We start from the raw sequence: 20,263 nt of genomic DNA on the forward strand, positions 1-20,263 counted from the left end.
ATCAATTAATGGATTAATATGCTTTGTTTCTTTCTTTCTTTCTTTTTTTTTTCTTTTTTTTTTTTTTTTTTGGTTTTTTGAGACAGGGTTTCTCTGTGTAGCTTTGCGCCTTTCCTGGGACTCACTTGGTAGTCCAGGCTGGCCTCGAACTCACAGAGATCCGCCTGCCTCTGCCTCCCGAGTGCTGGGATTAAAGGCGTGCGCCACCACTGCCTGGCAATGCTTTGTTTCTTGATAATATATGTGTATATATACTGTCTCATCTCTCTGGAAGATTTTAAAAGGATTTTTACCATCTTTAGCATTCTGATATTTCCCAGTGGTATTTCTTTGTATGGGTCTAATTTTTTTCTCGTACCTAGAGTCTGTAAGAATTTCAAGATGCAAACATTTACCCTGAAAAGATTATTTCATTATTTTTGTAAGCCAACTTTATATTTTTCCCCATAGGAGATAAAAAGAATTTTGTTATTTGGTTTTCTGTGTCTTCTTCACTCTCTTAAATCCTTTTTTCTCAGTTTCCATCTCTTCTCTTTCTTTTTTTTTTCCTAGTAGCGTTCTTTTGCTTCATTTTCTAGCTCAAAACTGAATTTTCCTTTTCTGTTATATATAGTATTTAAACTTCCAAGAACTGTTTTTTTCCTTTGGAGAGGGTTCTAGGAGGGCAGATTTTCCCTTCCATTAAAGAAAAAAAAAAAAAAAAACAACCAAAAAACCTTGTTTCTTTATTGTAGTGTTTTGTCATGAAGACTGTTTTCTTATTCTAATCATTTTCACAACCTTGAGATTAAACCATACTTACAAAAGATTAAAAAAATAAAGTAACCTTCTTTCTCTTTGTACAGTGTCTGCCTTCTTGTTTCAGCACTCACACTAGTAAACTGACATTTTTTGTGATCTATTTGTGCATCATTTGCTAGTCTTGTGGATGGATTTTAATGTTGGCATATTAATAAGTTGACTGAAACTTCATCAGAGTGTCATTAGAAAATAACCAGTGGGTGAAAAAAAGCAGTGGGCTGGTGTTCTCTAACTCAACATCAGAATAACAGTATAGAACATGAGTACTCGAGAACAATGAGAATTGACTATATACAAGCATAGAGTTTCTGTATAGAGCCGTTGTATATGTTCTATGTGCTTGTGCACGTATGAAGCCAATGCATAATACTATATACATATATCATAGTTTTCTTCTTCCATAGCCTGTGTCTTCCAATTTGTGTTTATTTCTTCTATACATGGTAAGTGTCGCCAGTTTTCTCATAGCCTTATCATTTTATTCAAATAAAAACAAAAAATCTAAGATACTGAATATGTTCTTGCAGTATGATTGGCCTCACACTGACTTGAAGGTTTACTATCACTGCAATTATTTTTCCTTTTATTTTCAATATTTATCCACAAAGTTAATATTTCTGATTTCTCTGAATCTGTATTTATTTTACAAATAAAAAAGTACACATATATTTTAATGCAGCATTGATTATAGAGTGAATATCTTCATAATAATAAAATAGGGTATGATCAAAATATACTTCATGAACATCTCAAAAATTTACACAACATTTATTAAAATAAATGAAGAGTTTAAGAATGGAAGGTTGTTTGTTGTCCTTGTAATAGTCATGCCAATATTGGACCAGTGGGCATGAGGCAGACAAGTCATTATTATGGTTGTGGATTCCACATCTGGGTAGACTGTTGATGACTTTTATCTCCCAGCACAGAACTTCTCAGGACTGTGAAAGCTACCCAACAAGGAAATAACTTTAGGTCTCTTGCAAGGAATTTTATCTCTGTCCTAAGGGCAAAGTATATAATGTCTTGAGCATTAAGCTCTTAAAATTTCTTTCTGGTGGGTACCCAAGAGCAGTGGCAATGCTCTGTACTGTTTGAGGTCATCTGGGGCCTCACTCATCAATAATTATAAAGCAGTGTTCCACACCTAGTCCTGGAATTTTTTGTTTAATAACCTATAGTTTCTGGGAAAAGCAGCATTCATTCATGGAACCTACCTTTAACCACTTGATGATGATAGTGATGATGATGATAATGGGATTTTAATATACTTACAAAGTAGAAGTCTCTGTAGGATTCTTTCATACTCTTTAGTTTTATTTAATCCTCCCCTCCCCCTCTCCTTTCTCCATTCCTCCATCCCCATCCCATCTTAAACCTTTTCAGTCTTAAGATTTTTAACCCTCTATGTTCATGTTACAGGTGTTCTATTATCTCCCTCCCAAAAAGCTTCATTTTTCCTTCCAATTTAATGCCTCATCTCTAGCTTCATGACTTACAGGCACTGTAAGTTACACATTCTAGTTTAATAATTTATAGCTAGAATCCACATATGATATAGAATGTGCAGCATCCTCTACCTACATCTGGGTTATCTCAAGTATAACTTTTCTAGTTTCTTCTATTTTCCTGTAAATTTCTGTTTTTATAAGTGAATAAAGTTCCTTTGTGTATATGTCCAATTTCATTAGTCATTTATGAGTTGATGAACATCTAGGCTGGTTACATTTCCTGCCTATTGTAAACAAAGCAGCAATGGACATGACTGTGCATGTGTCTCTCAGAGTTGGATATAGAGACCTTTGGGAATATATCCAAGTGTGATATAGCTGAGTCATATGGCAGATACATTTTTAGCTTTTGTTCAACCCTTCACAGTGATTTCCAAGTGGTTCTACCAACTTACAATTTCACCAACAGTATGAATACATGTCCCCCCCTTTCCACAACTTTGCAAGAATTTACTACCATTTTCTTGGTGAACTAGTCTGACTGAGGTAAAATAGAATCACAAAGGAGTTTTAATTTGTGTTTCTCTAATGACTGTGGAAACTGAACACTTTTAAATATTCATTAGGTATTTGTATTTGTTCAGCTCCACACATTTTTATCAAGCTGTTTTGTGTTCTTGATGTGTAGATTTTAGACTAGATTTTCAGTCTGCTTTCAGATTATAGCTGATTTTCTCCATTATGTATGCTATTTATTTATTTAACAGTTTTCTTTGCTAAACAGAGCCCTTTTAATTTAATGAGGTGCTATGTTTTCAATTCTTGGTCTTATTTCACACTTGAACAGGGTCCTATTCAGAAAGTCCTTATGGTTGCCTATGTTCTGAAGTTCATTTCTTACTCTACTCCCAGCAGTTTTAGAGTCTTAGGTCTTATGTTAAGGTCTTTGATACATTTGGAGATGATTTTTTTTTTGTAAGGTGGAAGAGAAGGATCCAGATTCAATGTTCTACATGTAGCTATCCAATCTCCTTGTTCTGTACTATGGAATTGAGAATGGTGATAACTTCAATAGTATCATTGTATTCAGGATTGCTTTCTTTATCATCTTGTTCTGAAAGCCAATTAGTTGATTGGTACTTATAAATCCAATTATAATGGTCAAAAGCTATAGTAATGTGGAAAATTTGGTTGTGTAGAAGTTTGCATTTGTGACTCAGACACAAAGGGATTGCTACTGTGTTTTACAATGCTGTCCTCTTAGTTGTCCTCTTCCTGAGTTCTCTTCTGTTACTTTACCCACTCAATTCCTGGCGAATTTCTAATTGGTATCTTAATCTATATTTCATCAATGGCTTCAAGTCTTTCTTTTACACTGGGACTCTCAAATTTATACTTCCAATTTTTCATGATTTAATTTTCATCTCTGTATTTCCTGTCATTTGTCATATCCCAACTTAAAGCCTCTGCTGCTATATACCCAAGATCATATAATTCCTCATGCAAATTAATCATTCTTCAATATCCAAGTTACCTGGGTTAAATATCTTGGCAACTATTTTTAGTCACTCTTTACCTTCACCTTTCCTAAACCAATCCCCTTTACCCTGCCAATATAAACTTCACAATGCTCTCATCTTTGTTCAGTAACTTTAATAATCTCTGTCTTCTTTGGTCATTGAGTAGTACATTTAAGGAAATCTTGAGAACTTTTAAGAGAGAAAGTATTTTGCTCTTTTTTTTTAGAATTAAGTATTTATTTTTAAAGATTGGTATAGTTAATTCTACAAGGGTTTATGAGTAACATTTCAATTTTATCCATGTGTTTTAGCCTCTTGTTTTATTTACCATAGTGCCTCTGTACAGTCACCTTTTTTAAAGATTATTTTACATACCAAACCCTGTTCCCACTCCCTCCCCTTCTCCTGTTCCCCTACCTCCCCCAATTCACCCTCATCCCCTCCTCATAGGGGGTAAGGCCTCTCTTGGGTAGTGAACACAGGCTGGCATATCCAGTTGGGGCAGGATCAGGCCCACCTGCCCCACCCCACCCCCACATCATGGCTGAGTAAGGCATCTCACCATAGGGAGTGGCTCTAAAAAGCCAGTTCATGTGCCCGGGATAAGTGCTGGTCTCATTGACAAGGGACCACAAACACATCAAGCCACCCAACTGTCTCCTACATTCAGAGGGCCTAGTGCAGTCCAATGCCGGCTCCCCATCTGTCAGTCCAGAGTCCATGAGCTCCCACTAGCTTGGGCCTCTATCTCTGAGGTTTTTCCCATCATGATCCTGACCATCCTTGCTCCTATAATCTCTTTTCCCTCTCTTCAACCAAACTTTAGGAACTTGGAGGATGCTTGAATTAGCCTTCCCCTGTACTTAGATTGATATCTACCCTAATTGTCATCACAGAACCTACATCCAGTGACTGATGGAAACAGATGCAGAATTTTGCTCTTTTAAGTAGCCAAATACTACTAAGTTACTAGCTCTTCAAATTAAACAGGGTCAAGCTATTCCCTGGATTTCTTACACTTAATGAATTTGGCTTTTGATATCCACACCAGTAAGTGCAGGCCATCACTCATCCTGACAGTAACTTTTACTGTGTTACTCTTCCTCAGTTAATGACTCTGATACTATATTAAAAGAGGGAGAGTGGATTTGTAGGCATAGCCTCTGACCCTACTTTCCTCCTTGACATGTGACAGATATTGCTTGCTTGAAAATCCAATTGGAAAACCACTTAGAGATTTTGGGGATTTCCCATGCAGCTTACTCATATGTGAGATCCAAGGCCTTTTTAAAAGTCATTTTCTTACCGTGAGTTTTAGAGCAGAATAAGTGTTGGTGGCATAAATAGAATCCTACTACAGCAATATATTCCTAAGTAGGAAATTGCCAACTAAACCATCCTCATCAAAGATAAGCCTTAAACTAATTTTTTGTCTTGTCTTGTTTCCTAGAACATAACAGGGTCCTTAGGAAGAGTCAACAAACTCCCACTCCAGAAAAATAACTGGAGACTTGAGACTCTAGAGTATATCAGGTGGGAAGGGAGTGGCAATACTTTTTCACATCTCTGATCTACAATTCTTGATTCTTTCATCAAGATGCAGACAGAATTCACAAAGAAAATAATGAAAGACCAATATCTTCCAACCTTCTTCAAGTAAAGATCAGAATCAGATCACAATATGCAAAAAGGAGTTACGATCTTTGGAAAGAATTACAGTTCTCTGCCATGCTGGTGAGTCATTTCCAAACTTTAGAGGATATGCTGGGTGGTAGGACAGAGAGTGGGTTGTTGCTATCTACTCTGCTTTCAAGTATGGAGCCATATGGACAGCTTGAGTTTGCTCCTGGAATGTGGGCCTATCTTGGATTGGAGACTTATTCATGTCTCAGAAGGTTTGATGTGGTCTGGGGCAGGACAGAGAGAATAGAGCACTGCATTTGGGAATTAATTATTCTCTCATCCATGACAAGGTGAGGGGGAGGGAGTTCTTTCCCATGGATTATATAGAAGAAAAAAAACTGGAGCTATTTAAGTCTAGCTCAAGAAAGAGGGTGCTTGGAGGAAAGGGAATCCATCAAAAAACATGGACATAGAAAAGACCATCTGAGAACAGTTAAGTGGGAAAGGGCCAGCTGGCTATAGCACACTGGTGAAATAAAAACTTGGGGGGAAGGAGAAAAACTAAACATACCTCTTCCCAGATGGTGGGTGCCTTCCCAAAATAGACCTTGACTAAGAAGGAATGGAGTAATCTACCCTTGAAATAAAAATTTAAATAATATGTATTATCTGCATTTGAACATGCTACTTTATCAATTGACAGGTTTCCAATTTAAAGTGTTTTTAGAGCTGCCTATCTGTGACCTAAGTCTGAGTAGAAAAATGTTGATAATTAGAAAAGCAATCTACTAGTGCCACATATTCAAAAAGGGAAGGAGACAAAACAAAGTGGGTTTTGTCTACGTTTTTGGTTTTGTCTCAATTTTGGTCATAGTTTTCACATATTGATTTTCATTATTGAATCCATTTCAATGATTATTTATCAAATATTTACTATAAACATCATTATAAATAAATAAACACAGTAGATGGTTTGAAATAAGAAAACTTGGCTTTAGATGCCAGCTCTTCTTTATCTTACTCTTAGTTTTATACCAAGGAATTTAACATCTATGAATCTAAGAGCTTCCGCTTGATCGGGGACAACTCAAGACTTTTTGGAGTGTTATATGGGACAATAGAAGAGTCAGCAACTCTGGTAACTGAAGTAGAGAATACAATGACTTCCCTGTGGGTATTTTTAAAGTGCTTTAAGAAGCAAGACTTGTGTTTGTATTGGGATATCATTTCATTGTAATTTTGAACAAGTTCTTTCTTGTTTTCAGAGGAATTGCTTTTTAAATGCACCCAAGAGACAGTCTGTGGGCTGGTCTCCACAGTCACACAAAGACATACAGAGAAGAGCAGTAATCATCAGTCACAGGAATACTGGTTAGCCACAATGACACACACCTCTAAAACAGATAGTCAAGATGAAAATTTAGAAAGTATCTTTATAAATGGATGTTTTATAATAATGACTACATCTTGAGCAGTGACCAAAATAGTCTGATCCTGCACCTTTTTGGCAACCAAAGAATGTAGATTCAGCACATCCCAAACCTCAAGTGGTTTCTTCCAAGCTGTTCAAAACTCTCTTTGGTAAAATGCTACCTGTATTTTGGTGAAGGATGAGCCTTGAGTGTCTACTGATTTTTTTCCATATTTAAGAGCCTGGGGAATGACGTGGTAGACATTAAGATGACTAATACAGATCCTCCATCCTCAAGAAACTAGACAGTGCATGGGGTGAACACAGCATGGGTGAGCAGAGAAACAAAAACCAGACATTAAACTCTATCCCCTAAGTGGGAGTGGGCATATGACAGGGAGGCAGGAAACAAGATACAGCAGAAGTTCTAAAAAAGATCAGGCAATCCTCATTAAAACCCATCACCTCAGCTTTCCACCTCAGGCATTGTAATTATATGGTCTTCTGACCCCCTTTCCACCTCCACGTGCTGTGTGCTACAGATGACATCATTCTTTGGCACCATTCACCGCAAGAGCATGCTGGACTTTCTCTGACCTGACTGAATGCTTCATAGATCTCAGGCCCATTTTTCATTCCTTGCCATCTCCATACACTTTTTATCAAAATGTGACAAGAAGCACTGCACACATTTATATGTATCTCATTAATTTCTTATAGAGGCCTACAGTACCTTCCTTTCATTTATGTTCATTCAGACTCCTTCTGATTCCTTGTCTTTTCTTTAAACTGTATATTCGCAAGCTGTGCTGGAGACTGGGGAATTTATTTTTCCAGTCCTAATGTAGCTAAGCTTTATATAGTTTCTTCTTCTAGAACTTTAACCTCTTCCTCATTATTTGACATTTCTTCACATGGGATTTCATTAACTGGTGATCAGGGTATGTTTCCATTTGTCTTTTCATATCATCCTAAATTTCATCACTGGTCTCTTATGTGGAGAACTAATTGTCTACTTTCAACACTTTCCTACAAATATCCTTTATTGGGTAAAAGTATTCAGAGAGAATCCAATTTTAAATGCTGCTTTTCTTCCCACCAATCATCTTCTGTCCTTTTCTCTATATTAGAATAAGTCAACAGAAAATTTAACTGTCTCCAAAGGCAAGACACCACACCATGTATACTCATTAGTAATGTACAGGTCTCTCATTAGATATGTTTGTCAACTTCAGGCACCATTCTTTTAGAAAGCAAGATTCAAAGGATGGTTGTAGGATGCCATTTTTATAAGGTTCATCAACATTCATGTCTCCTTCCACACATATTTTATGATGACTATCTTTTCAATAATTCATTCATACTTTTCCATTGGCCTTAATTTGTATCAAAGTAAATGTAATGTTTGGATTGAGGAAAGCTCTGATACTTCCTATCTCCATCATCTCTCACCTCCTGGCACTGTTTCCTCAGCTGCACTCTTGAGATTGTGGCCTCCTTAAGACCATATTCCCCAGTCTGTATGGCTCCCTACTTCTATTCATTCATTCCATTCTTACTGGTTACTTCTCCTTCACCAGATCTCAGTGATAGACTCTGAGATTTAGGCCTTAGCCTTATTTTCTTTACATTTATTTTCTTTTTATTTGTGTAGGGGGGGGTGGTATGTGTCTCTCTGTGTGACGTGTGTATGCATGTATGTGTGTGTATGCATGTGCACATTGTGTGTTTGCTCATGTGTTCCTGCAGAGGTTGAAGAGATCATAAAATTCCCTGGAGCTGGAGTTACTGGACATTATAAGCTACCTGGTGTGGATTCTGGGAAATGAACTTGGGTCCTTTCCTAGAGCAGCAAGTACTCCTAACTGTTGAGCCCTCTCTCCAGCCCCCTTACTTTCTATTGAGAGTATCTTCCTTAATAATTTTCATCTGTCATCATAACTTCAAATACCATCTATATGTGGATGTCTTTTAAATTAATATCTGAAATACAGATTTATAAAACCATGAATATGAGTTACTTTGATAAAACTAAAAAGAGCTATTTAGTACACGTTGAAGCCCAGAAGAACAGGCAAGCTACACAAAGTTAACTTTGACTTGTCAGTAATCTGATGTGCATTACATTGCCAAACAGAACTTAGTGAAGAAACCGTTTTATGAATATGAGTTGAGTTATCCATGAACTACCTTTAAAAGAAAGCCACTACCCTCCATTAGTTGAAACAGCATAAGGAAATACTACTGTTTCTTGGGCCAACATGTGAAATTGGGAACACCTAAACATAGAATCCAAGCATCAAAGCAGAGAAAACATTTGAAAGAGCTATCCCACACAAACCCAAGAGCTTCTCACACAAACTCTCATTTCATCTTCCGATGCCTTGCTAGAGTCTTCCATTTCCCAAAGTTTGCAAAAAGTCCCAGAACTGATATAGTCCATAGTATGATAAACTGTAATAAGGAAGGATAAAGACTAAATCTCAGAGGAATGAAAGAAACAAAGGGGCAGTAACCAGCATTATTATTCTAGAAGCCTGATTGGTAAACCAGTCTAATTTCCAGATCCTACATAATTTCAACTAACTATAGTAATTTTCTCCATTACAGATTAAAGTAAACATCTTCCCTGTGAGAGATGTAGTTGCAAATGCATGAGGCTTCTGGTCCCTGGCCCACCACAGAAACAACATGGATGACACTATCAAAACCTTCTGCAAATAAACTGAGAAGACTTCAAATCATCAGTTCTTAGATCTGAGCAACATCAGAATTCATAGAGCAAAACTTCCAAACTGGTAGAGAAAAATAAGAAGACATTGAGACTCTCAAATTACCACAAGGAATGAAAAGGCCTAACTTAACATTAGTGCAGCCATAACAGGCTGCAGACTAATAATACTGAGAGTAGGCCTCACCCTTACAATAACCAGAAAAAAACCACAGACTGTATGTACCCTGTGGGGGGGACCAATCAGAATCAAGACAAACAAGTACTAACTGCTCTAGAACATTAAGGATAGCTTGCATAATCTGTATATAGGTTGCCAGTTTCCTTGCAGCAACACCAGTACCAAACCCTGTTTGGCAACACTTCTGTTGCCCCACTCCTGCCCAATCAGGAGTTCAACCCCCATCTGAATCCAGAATTCCCTACTCCACCCCTCCATCCTTTACTCCTTAAAAACCCTGCCTCAGCTGAGCTCGAGCCTCTCCCTGATCAACCACTGTGTCAGATCATCCCTCTGAGCTTGCAATAAAGGCTCTTTGCTTTTGCATATGAATTCAGACTCCTTATGGTCTCTGAGGGGGCATGGCTAATGGCGTGTGCATAACAGAGAAATCCATAAGCAAAATTTTTCACATGAATCAATACTAGAGTATGAAATATGAGCGCTAACTGAAGAGTTGATGGGGACTTGGTGTAAACTCTTGAAAGATTCCAGTATAAAACAAAACAAACAAACAAACAAAACACCTTGCCTATTTAAAAAGATAAAAATTGTAGATGACCTCTCCAAAAACCATAATATCAAGAAGATAGTGGTAAAAAACTACAGAAACCGTAGGCTATTTAATGAAAATACCAGCGCCAAGAGCGATTTACCTATCTTTACATGTTCTACTGAGGTCTCTGAGTCCCTGACAGGATATCAGGAAATCCAGCTAGAACTAGACTAGAGACTGCCTAACTTCCTGCTAACCCAGTCCCCATAGTTCCAGAAAGTGCTGTGTATACTTGGGGAAAGCTGTCATCACTAGTCATATCCAGCTATGAATTCTATGTGCAACAATCTGTATTGGCCAGGAAAGATGAGCGCACTGGTGTAATAGTGAGTGATAACTCTGTTACAGGTGTAACCAATCATTTCCTGCTTGGATTTCATGAAGACTTCACAGGGGACAATTTATGCTTTGCTCTATAAATCAGGTAAAAAGTCTATGGCTGGGAAGGCTATAAGCATTAGCAGGGAAGCTACTGTACTGTGGAATGTAATTCTGTATGCTATGAATATGTGCTACTCCGACTGATTGATAAATACAATGCTGATTGGCCAGTAGCCAGGTAGGAAGTACAGGCAGGGCAAGCAGAGAGGAGAATTCTGGGAAGAAGAGGGCTGAGTCAGGAGTCACCAGCCAGATACAGAGAAGGCAAGATGACAAGGCAGAACTGAGAAAAAGTACCAAGCCACATGGCTAAACATAGATAAGAATTATGGGTTAATTTAAGTGTAAGAGCAAGTCAGTAATAAGCCTGATCTAATGGCCAAGCAGTTACAATTAAAGTAAGCCTCTGTGTGTTTACTTGGGGGCTGTGAGTGGGAGAGATTTGTCCCAACTGCCAGCCGGCCAGGACACAGGAATACTTCCAACTACACTACTGCTATTATTTTATTAAGTGAACATAGCATGGTGTGCTTGTCCAATTGTCTGCTACATATATGTGTGCCTGGTAATATAGTGCTGCTGTTAACTTGATCAGAGAAACTTTGTACTGCGAGTTAGTTCTGACTGCAGAGACTAACAACTGGTTGAAGTGCAGAAAATAAATGATTGTCAAATATCCATACATAAATTAGATTATTATAGCACTCCTTCCAAGGCTCAAACAGCATCATGGAGGAGGTACAGTGAGAATTTAAGAGCCAGTGGAAGTAATGTGTGTCAAACACTGACTTCCAGGCACAGTGTAAATGATACACCATTGAATCCATATCATCTATGATTACACGCACAAGATCTTCACAAGAATGAGCCTTTTATGGAAGTCATAGAGGCTAATGCAGCTCTACCCCTCTCTGAGGAATTATATACAGATAAAGTTTGATGGAGAGAGAGAAGCATTTTCTAAAATAATATAGCCACCTGAAAAGTATGCATCATCCTGTAAACATATTCCTACTCATTCAATGGTTCATATAAAAGGATGAAAAAAAGGAAGCTTTTACTTGTTGTGTGCCTACTCTCACTCTTGCTGACAAGTTCATCTATACTGCTGCTGAGACATTCTTTCACTGATATTAGACTCTACTTCTTCAGGATTCCTGAAGAGATTAAAGACCAGCTGAGACATGCAGTTTCATGGACTGAATGATTACAAGATCCTTGGCCTTTCTGTCAGGAGACAGCCATGATTGGACTATTTCAACCATAGCTTGTAAGTACTTTAATAAATCTCCTTTATAGATACATATATTGATTCTATTAATTCAATTAGTTTTGTTCTTCCTAAGAACTCTAACTAGCACCGATTGTGGAAATTAATTGGGTCACAAACCTGCACAAAAGACATGAAAGTAGAAGGTAGTTAGCTATGAAGGGGAAGAGAATTAAGTGAAGTTGAAGGCAGACAAGAGCAGGTAACAGGTGGTGAATATGATCAAATGATCAAATGTTATGTAAATGCATGAGAAAACCACAGTGAAACCTATTATTATGTATAATTACTATATGCTGATAAGAAGCTTAAAGGGGAGATTGAAAATTAATGTAAACATTATAAAAATTAAGTTAGGATTGATTAAAAATACACCAACATAGTATTTCATGCTCCGAAAGATTATCTCTCTAATTATCACATCCAGCTGGCTACAGAAAAGCCACACATCATCATCTCTAAAGAAACAGAAGACACAATCGTAAAACATGGCACATATTCATATCAAATCTTTCAGAAAACTAGGAATAGATGGGCAATGTCATGAGTTTATGAAGAAGCCTACCCCTACACACAAATCTTTTTAAATTGTTTATTGTTTTTACTAAATTTTTTCTGTACATGTTTTGATCATGCTCTTTTCCCTTCCCAACTCCTACCAGACATCCTCCCCACCTCCCTACTTTTCCAATTTCATGTTCATTCTCTCTCTCTCTCTCTCTCTCTCTCTCTCTCTCTCTCTCTCTCTCTCTCTTTCTCTCTCTCTCTCTCTCTTTCCTTCACAACACACACAAACACACACACACACAAAAAAAAACAAAAAATGAAAGTCAAGACAAATAAATTCCAAAGCAAAGCAAAAAGCATTAAAATCAAACAAAACCATAAAGTTGGTTTTGCCCACACATAGATCTTATAGCTAACTAACATACCACTTAAACAGTGAAGAAGTGGAAGGACAAAAATGGAGAAGAGCTCTTTCATAATTACTCTAGAATAAAAGCAAACAAACAAACAAACAAAAACCCAAGAAGTCTTTGGTTGTGTGAGTAAAATGATCAACTCTGATATATCCAAACAATGGACTATCTTTAAGCACTAAAGAAAAATGAGCTTGAAAGCCATGAAACATGTAAAGGAATGGTAAATACTAATTGTTAACAGAAAGAAGTCAATCTGAAAAAGCTAACAAATTTTCTCATTGAAACATTATGATTTTGTGGAAATGACGAAACTGTGTGTTTTCATTACTGTTCTATTGCTGTGAGGAGACAACATGGCAAAAGTAACTTACAAGAGAAAAGCATTCAACTGAGGCGTGCTACAATTTTAGAGGGTTATTACGTTGTAATCATGGTGAGAAGACAGGCATGGCACTGAAGAAGTCGCTGAGGGTCTTTGAGAGCTTTACATCCTGATTTGCAGGCAGCAGGCAGAGAGAAAGACACTGGGCTCGCCTGCGCTTTTGAAACTTCAAAGCCCACCTCCAGAAACTCACCTCCTCCAACAAGTACAAGTCTACTCCAACAAAGCCATACCTCCTAATCCTCCCAAAGGGTTCATCAGCTGGGGACTAAACACGCAAATATATGAGCCTATTGGGGCCATTTTCATACAAACCACCACACTATCCATGCAGTGAAAAGATTAGTAGATTCTAGGGGACACTAGAGGTTAAAAATGAATAGCAGAACAGACAGAACACATGGGACAGTCAATGAAATGAAACAACTCTATAGAAGCCTACAACAGAGGATTCATCCCATTATGCAGTTGTTAAAATTCGTGGGATGTACACCACCAACACATTGATTGGACTCATGACTGAGAGATTGCACCACTCTGGGATGGGATACTGTTGACAGGGAAGACTGGGAGCAGATAGAGGATCCATATCAAATCTCCATATCTATCTTTGAGATCTGTGAACATAATCTCTTAAAAAATTGTCACTTACTTGTTAAATATGGGTGTGATTTACAGTGTTGGGAGAAATGATACTTATAACTCCTTGAAGCCAGGCAATGTACACTTACCCCACTGTAAATTTTAAAACACAGTTCACTGGAAAAAGGTGGAATGGAAAAGCAGTAATGACAGCAGCAACTAACACACTATGATTAGACCAAATGACAAATAGAATCAAGCCATGTGATTTATTGCAATCACTCATCTTATTTGCAAACCCTTCATTAAGATGAAAATTACTCTCAATAATTTTAGCATACCACTTGTAAATAATGTCTTCTAGCTTGGACAATATAGCAATGGCACTAACATTTCTCTGCACACAATCTCTGAGATTTTGGCAGGTTAGTCACTCATTTAAGAAAGTTGTATATGCTACAACACTATATATATATATTTATATATATATATATATATATATATATATAGTGCAATTTTCTTTTTAGAATTTTCAGTCTTTAAATATTTTTAATGAAAATATGAGACATAACAAATACAAAAGTAAAACTTTAATATTAAACTTTTTAAGGAAAAGATAAAAATAATTAATTTAAAAGCAATTTGCTCTTAAAACAACTGGGCAGCAACTCTTAGCCATTATATAATTGCATTTTCTATTAGCTGAATCACATGACTGAAAAATACTATGAAGTAAGCTTTATCAATTCCTCTAATTACTATTTTATAGTATAATTCACCAGTCAAAATGTTCACGGGGAAATTGAAATACTTTGTGATTCTTTGACCTACTCAGGGCCCAGGTTGAAGTCTTGTGTGGTCTGAATTTGTGTGGCCACTTTTCAGGATGATGACTCACCAGTGGTTGTAGCCTCCAGCACATTTGAACACAGTAACTTGGGCATTGCTGGGGAATATTCATGGAGTTGGCTTCCTTACTGCTAGAGGAAAGGGAACAGAATAAAACCTTGTATTATCAAGCAACTCTCCATGTTTATACAAACAGATTGAACATTTTCATTGACAATGGATAGCTGATCGGCTCTACTTACTTGGTCACTCTACATATTAACTTTGGAGAGTTCATGCAACAAGGAGGTAAGACCCCACATTTTTGGAAAAGAGCCTAACTGCAGCAGTGAGGGACTTTTGCTTGAGCTGATGAAACAAATTCTCATCCTGAGCATCCCTAATATAGTTTTTCCATGGATTTAAAACACATGAACAAGTTTGAGACAGAATATTTTCCATTATTTTTCTTCCTTCTAAATAAATTGTTATATTATAATTTTGAGACTTGCTTATCATAAGAATAAGTTTATAGATAATAATTATGTGTAGCTAATTTTTATGTATACCCAATATATACTTATTTTGCTTTTTAATATAATTGATGTATTTTCTTCAATTATACTAAAAATCTTGCAAAAAACTCATTCACATGCCTTAGGGTTATGGGACATGGACAAAAAGTAGAAAAATTGAATCTTCTATTCAAGGTTAAACACATAATTAAATGTAAAAATGATCAGTAAATAATACATTTGTAGTTAACTTGTGCCTGAAGGAGGATAAAGGGGAATGCCTCCCTTTATTTCTGGCTTGCAGGTACTCCTCTGAAGACAGAAGTAGCCACACAGACAGAGACATCAACTGATATGTACACAAAGTACTGTTTGTAAAAAAATAGCATAGCAATTCCCAACATGTAGAGATGTATTTTCTTCATAGTCTTTGGCAGGTACTAGAGAAACATGAACTCTGTCTAGTCCTTTCCCTGATCTAGTTTGAAACAAACTCCCATCTTAGGTGTGTCTTCTTCGATTCTGAAAGTTGGAGCCGTTTTTTAGGTTTTTCCCTGATAGAATAGTGGCATGGCAGAGGAAATACACATTTCTTGTGCCTTACACCATTATCAACTTCTGATGTCACTTGTCATTATACTCTTTATTTTTTTTTTATTGTCGACACCATTTAGAGTCATCTCAAGAACTGCCTTGATCAGTTTGGCCTGTGGTGATGTCTATGAGAGAATGGTATGATTGAAGACTGATTTAGGAGAGCCCAGCCTACTGTGGGTGGTACCATTCCTGGGATGGTGGTCTTGAGCTTTAAGAGAAAACAAGCAAGCATGATCCAGATAGAAAGCCAACAAGCAGCCTTCCTGTACATTTTCTGCTTCAAGCTCTTGTTTTGAGTTCCTGCTTTGGCTTCCTTTGATGAAGGACTGTAGCCTGAAAGAAATCATTTCCTCGGCGATTGCTCCAGAGTCGAATAGCTGCATAGGATGTCTGTTAACCTGTGCTGTGAAACACAACTGTCAGACTGCTCTATTCCTTAACCCTAAGCTCTTCTCTGACAGTCAGAAAACCACATAAACACACTAGCTCCCGCAAAGTCTTCCTTATCGCCAATGTGCAGAGGGACAATGTCAGAAAAAGCAAGTCTAGAGATTGCTCTCAGGTCTTTACCTACAGGTTCCCCTTCCAACACTCAAGGAATCCAGGAGCTCAGTCTTACCTAAATGGCTGTCTCTTCTCCCCTGCTTGGGAAAGAAAGCAAAGAACATCAAAGAATAAAATAAAAATGAAAAATACTAAACCATTCTATAGTCAAAGATAAACATTCATTGTAGTTTGAATTAAGCTCTGGGCGGGGGCGGGGAGGGGAGAAAGGAAGGAAGGAAGGAAGGAAGGAAGGAAGGAAGGAAGGAAGGAAGGAAGGAAGGAAGGAAGGAAGGAAGGAAAGAAGCAAGCAAGCAAGCAAGCCTCACCAACAGATGGTATACAATGTATTTCTTTATATTTCCACAAATGTAATCTCCATTCCTGACCTAGCAGTTAAGGACCTAGAATTATCCATTGTTAATCTTAGGCACAGTGCTGAGCCCTCTGAAACTCACTCTACTGACAAATCTTAGAGACTGCCTAGCCTGTACCCTCATATACAGCCTGACCACATAATTCTATCTTGCTGGATTTCAGGAAACAAAAGCTGTGGTTTTCAATCTAGAAGATTTGATGACCCTAAAACTTTATTCGCTTGAGTTAATTATATTCTTGTGTTTTCCAAACTGATTCTCTTTGCAGGGTAAAACCCAGAAAAGCAGAATTTTGATGAACTGAATAATCTGAATTGCAACAGCTATTTAAACCAAAACTGAAATGCACAAAATACTGTGAGCTTTTTCATTATATGCAAATAGATTTAGAAAAAACTGCAGATAATACTGTGTCTTATATAAAACAAGAGGCTTATGTGTAGCCAGAAACATTCTCTCATCTCTTGTTTTTCAATCTTGTGGTTTTAAGATAATGGGTCCCTGTTGCACAACCTGGGAAGTCAAAGCAAACCTTGAGTTAAAATGTGAACACAGATGAGTGCTACAGAATTCCTCACGCAAAATCAGGCTTGTTAACTTACTTCCCTCAAGAATGATTAATAGCCCACCATATTTTAAAAGCTAGAAAATGTTGTACAGTTACCAGAATAAGCATTACTCTCATTCACCAAATTCTGAGCACATTTTAATTAAGACTATCAAGATTTATTAGAGGAAGCATGGAGACACAGAAGCCAGAGATTGAAGTCCTAGTTCTCTCAAGTACCTCTCAGGACACTAGGAAATCAGATAAGCTTTGCACACTCCCAAAGCTCATTGCTTCTTGAGGGGATGTTCTGTGTACTTACTTACTAGAGGCAACTGCAAGACAATTCTCATAACTGGTCCTGCCATCCTCTGTCGGATGAGCAGCCCTCTGTAGTGATTATCCCAGTGCCAGAAAGTTAGTGCAAGTCCTGACTGCTAGGGTCAGAACCCTTTCAACTAAAAAACAGTGTTGCCCATATTTAAGGTCTCTTCTTGCACTGACAAGAAGTAGTGTGTGTGTGTGTGTGTGTGTGTGTGTGTGTGTGTGTGTGTGTGTGTGTGTGTGTGTGTGTTGAAGCATCATTTATCACTCTCAAGTCATTATCTTAAAGACTGCACTTGAAACAAAACCAAAGTCAACAAACCTACTCTGCTTTACCAGCACAGTCTTGGCTTCATGTCTCTCTTGAGTTCTTTCATAGGAAAGAAAGCAGTGCAGTTATGTCTAGTTACAGCACCTTTGCATCCTCAGCTGAACAGCAGTTCTCTATTTCTCCAAGTGATTTCTCTAGCAGCTTTTCCACCTGTGACCCCAACTTATTTTGTCTAACTTGTAAACCCAAATCCCAAATGTCAAAGAACTCTTGTTAATATCATCTCTTTCTGTTAATAGAGTCAGAGTCCTTGTATCCTCCGGACTTTGGATTGCTGCGTTCTTTGGAGCAGATGGAGGAGGGTAGAAATGGAGTGAATTTCTGAAGTATTTCTACTTTACCAGACAATGAGCTTGAATCTCTGTATATGTGGTCATACTAAACCCTCCAAAATCTTCAATAAATATATCATAATAGTTATTTATGACAAGATAGATATTTATGGATTACTGAGCTGGTCAAAGGTTTTATAACAAATTATTTATTAGTAAAGATCAGAAATATTTATGGTTACCTCAACATGAAGACTTTTTAGGATTTAGAATCCTTAATAAGTTTGATATTAGACAAACACACAAATCTTGAAAAATTATAGCTGGGGTTTTTGGTGAGTATATGAATATATATGTATATTAATATGTATGTACTTATGTGTATGTTATTGTTTGAGATTGTTGTGCTATATGAATGCACACATATGAATATATGTGTTTATATGTGTATGTTTTATCATTTGGGATTATTGTGCTGAAAACTCACTGATCTCTTATATATAACAGTCTCTTAAGTTTGTGTGCATAAGTATTTGTGTACATGCATGTGCTTGCAATTCTGTTTGCATATGTAAACAAATGCCTGCATATGTGTTTTTGAATATGTATGTAATTATGCATATGTGTATATATGTGTCTGCATGTGTGTGTTCTTATTATTAAGATTATTGTGCAGCTAACTCACTGCTTTTTAGTTACTGGGGGAAAATTGCTGTTACAAATAATCTAATATTTTATAAAGTTTATTTGGGTCCATTTGCCATAAGCCAATTTGTGTTTCAGATGCATGGCCTTGTAAGACACTGTTGGATCTTAATGTATTAAAACTCTTCCTACTTACTCCTATTTTCAACTTTGGATCCTTGGGTGGTCCATATATCCCCTGAAGGTCAGATCTTGGACATTAACATTGCAGCTATCCCACAAAGATACTTCCAAAAATGAACCAAACCCAGAAATAAGCAAATAAATCTTGCATTTAATTGCACTAGCTTCACAGTGGCCTTTTCCATCTATTTTCTTGTCATTTTCCCACAAATTCTTCAGAGATAAAAATAAGCTTTTACCCCAAAGACCTGTCTTGTCCAATTTAACCTGTAGCTGAATTAAAATTGGAGTGTTGTTTATGCAAATAACCTTGACACAATTGCCCCAAATACAACACTTATTTTAAGAAAAATATCATTAGACTTCTAATTTCTAACAGCTCATAAACTCTCAATTATCTAATTCACCAGAAGTTCCCGATTGCTTCGACATTAACTGTGGGCTCATATGTGAAGGCAGGTGGCTGTCAATGATTTTCAAGTGGATATTTTCTTTTCCACCTGATTTTCTCAAAACAGACCCTCACATGGTTTGACTTTCAAAATCATAATTTACCTTACTTAAAGCCAGGGAGTCACTTTTCAGTGAGTAGCTTTGTGATGGAAATAATATGATGTTATCATCAGATTTGATCAAGTACCCCAGTGGTTTTCCCATATCTCACCTTAGTTATTTGCTAGTCTGCTTAGATACCAAACTGGCAGTTCTCAGCATGTGGCCTGGAGATCCCTGTGCTCCCTCTTCAGGAAGGGGAGGGGTCTTTACGGTCAAATCCATGACCAGATTAGCAATATTATAACAAGGATCATTCTTTTTGAATTTCATTTCTGTAAGAATGTATAGTGGAGTTTCCTTAGGCTTCATAGCACCATAGAACATGCCTGCATATGACTGTGCCCTTCAGCTTTCCATTATGCATAGGGGAGGTGCTCATGAGGTCTCGTACCTTCTCAAGAGGTGAAGACTGTTAATGGTGGCTACAAGAGGGAATATCATTCTCTCTAATGGTGTAGCCACTGGGGGAGAGAATAAGAGGCTGCAGTGAAAGGGAAGGGAATGCCTGCAGAGGTAATTATAATCCCAACACATTGTATATGTGTATGAAACTTTAAAAAATAAAGAAAGCAGAAACAGATGCAAAATACCAACTGTCCTCTATGCAATCACATATCAACATGATTGAAAAGATGTAAAACAACTCCACTTCTTATTAATTTTATTTTCATTTTATAAAATATAGCTATTTTATA

This window comes from Peromyscus maniculatus, chromosome 5 (genome assembly GCF_049852395.1).
Source record: "Peromyscus maniculatus bairdii isolate BWxNUB_F1_BW_parent chromosome 5, HU_Pman_BW_mat_3.1, whole genome shotgun sequence".
NCBI classification, from domain to species: Eukaryota; Metazoa; Chordata; class Mammalia; order Rodentia; family Cricetidae; genus Peromyscus; species Peromyscus maniculatus.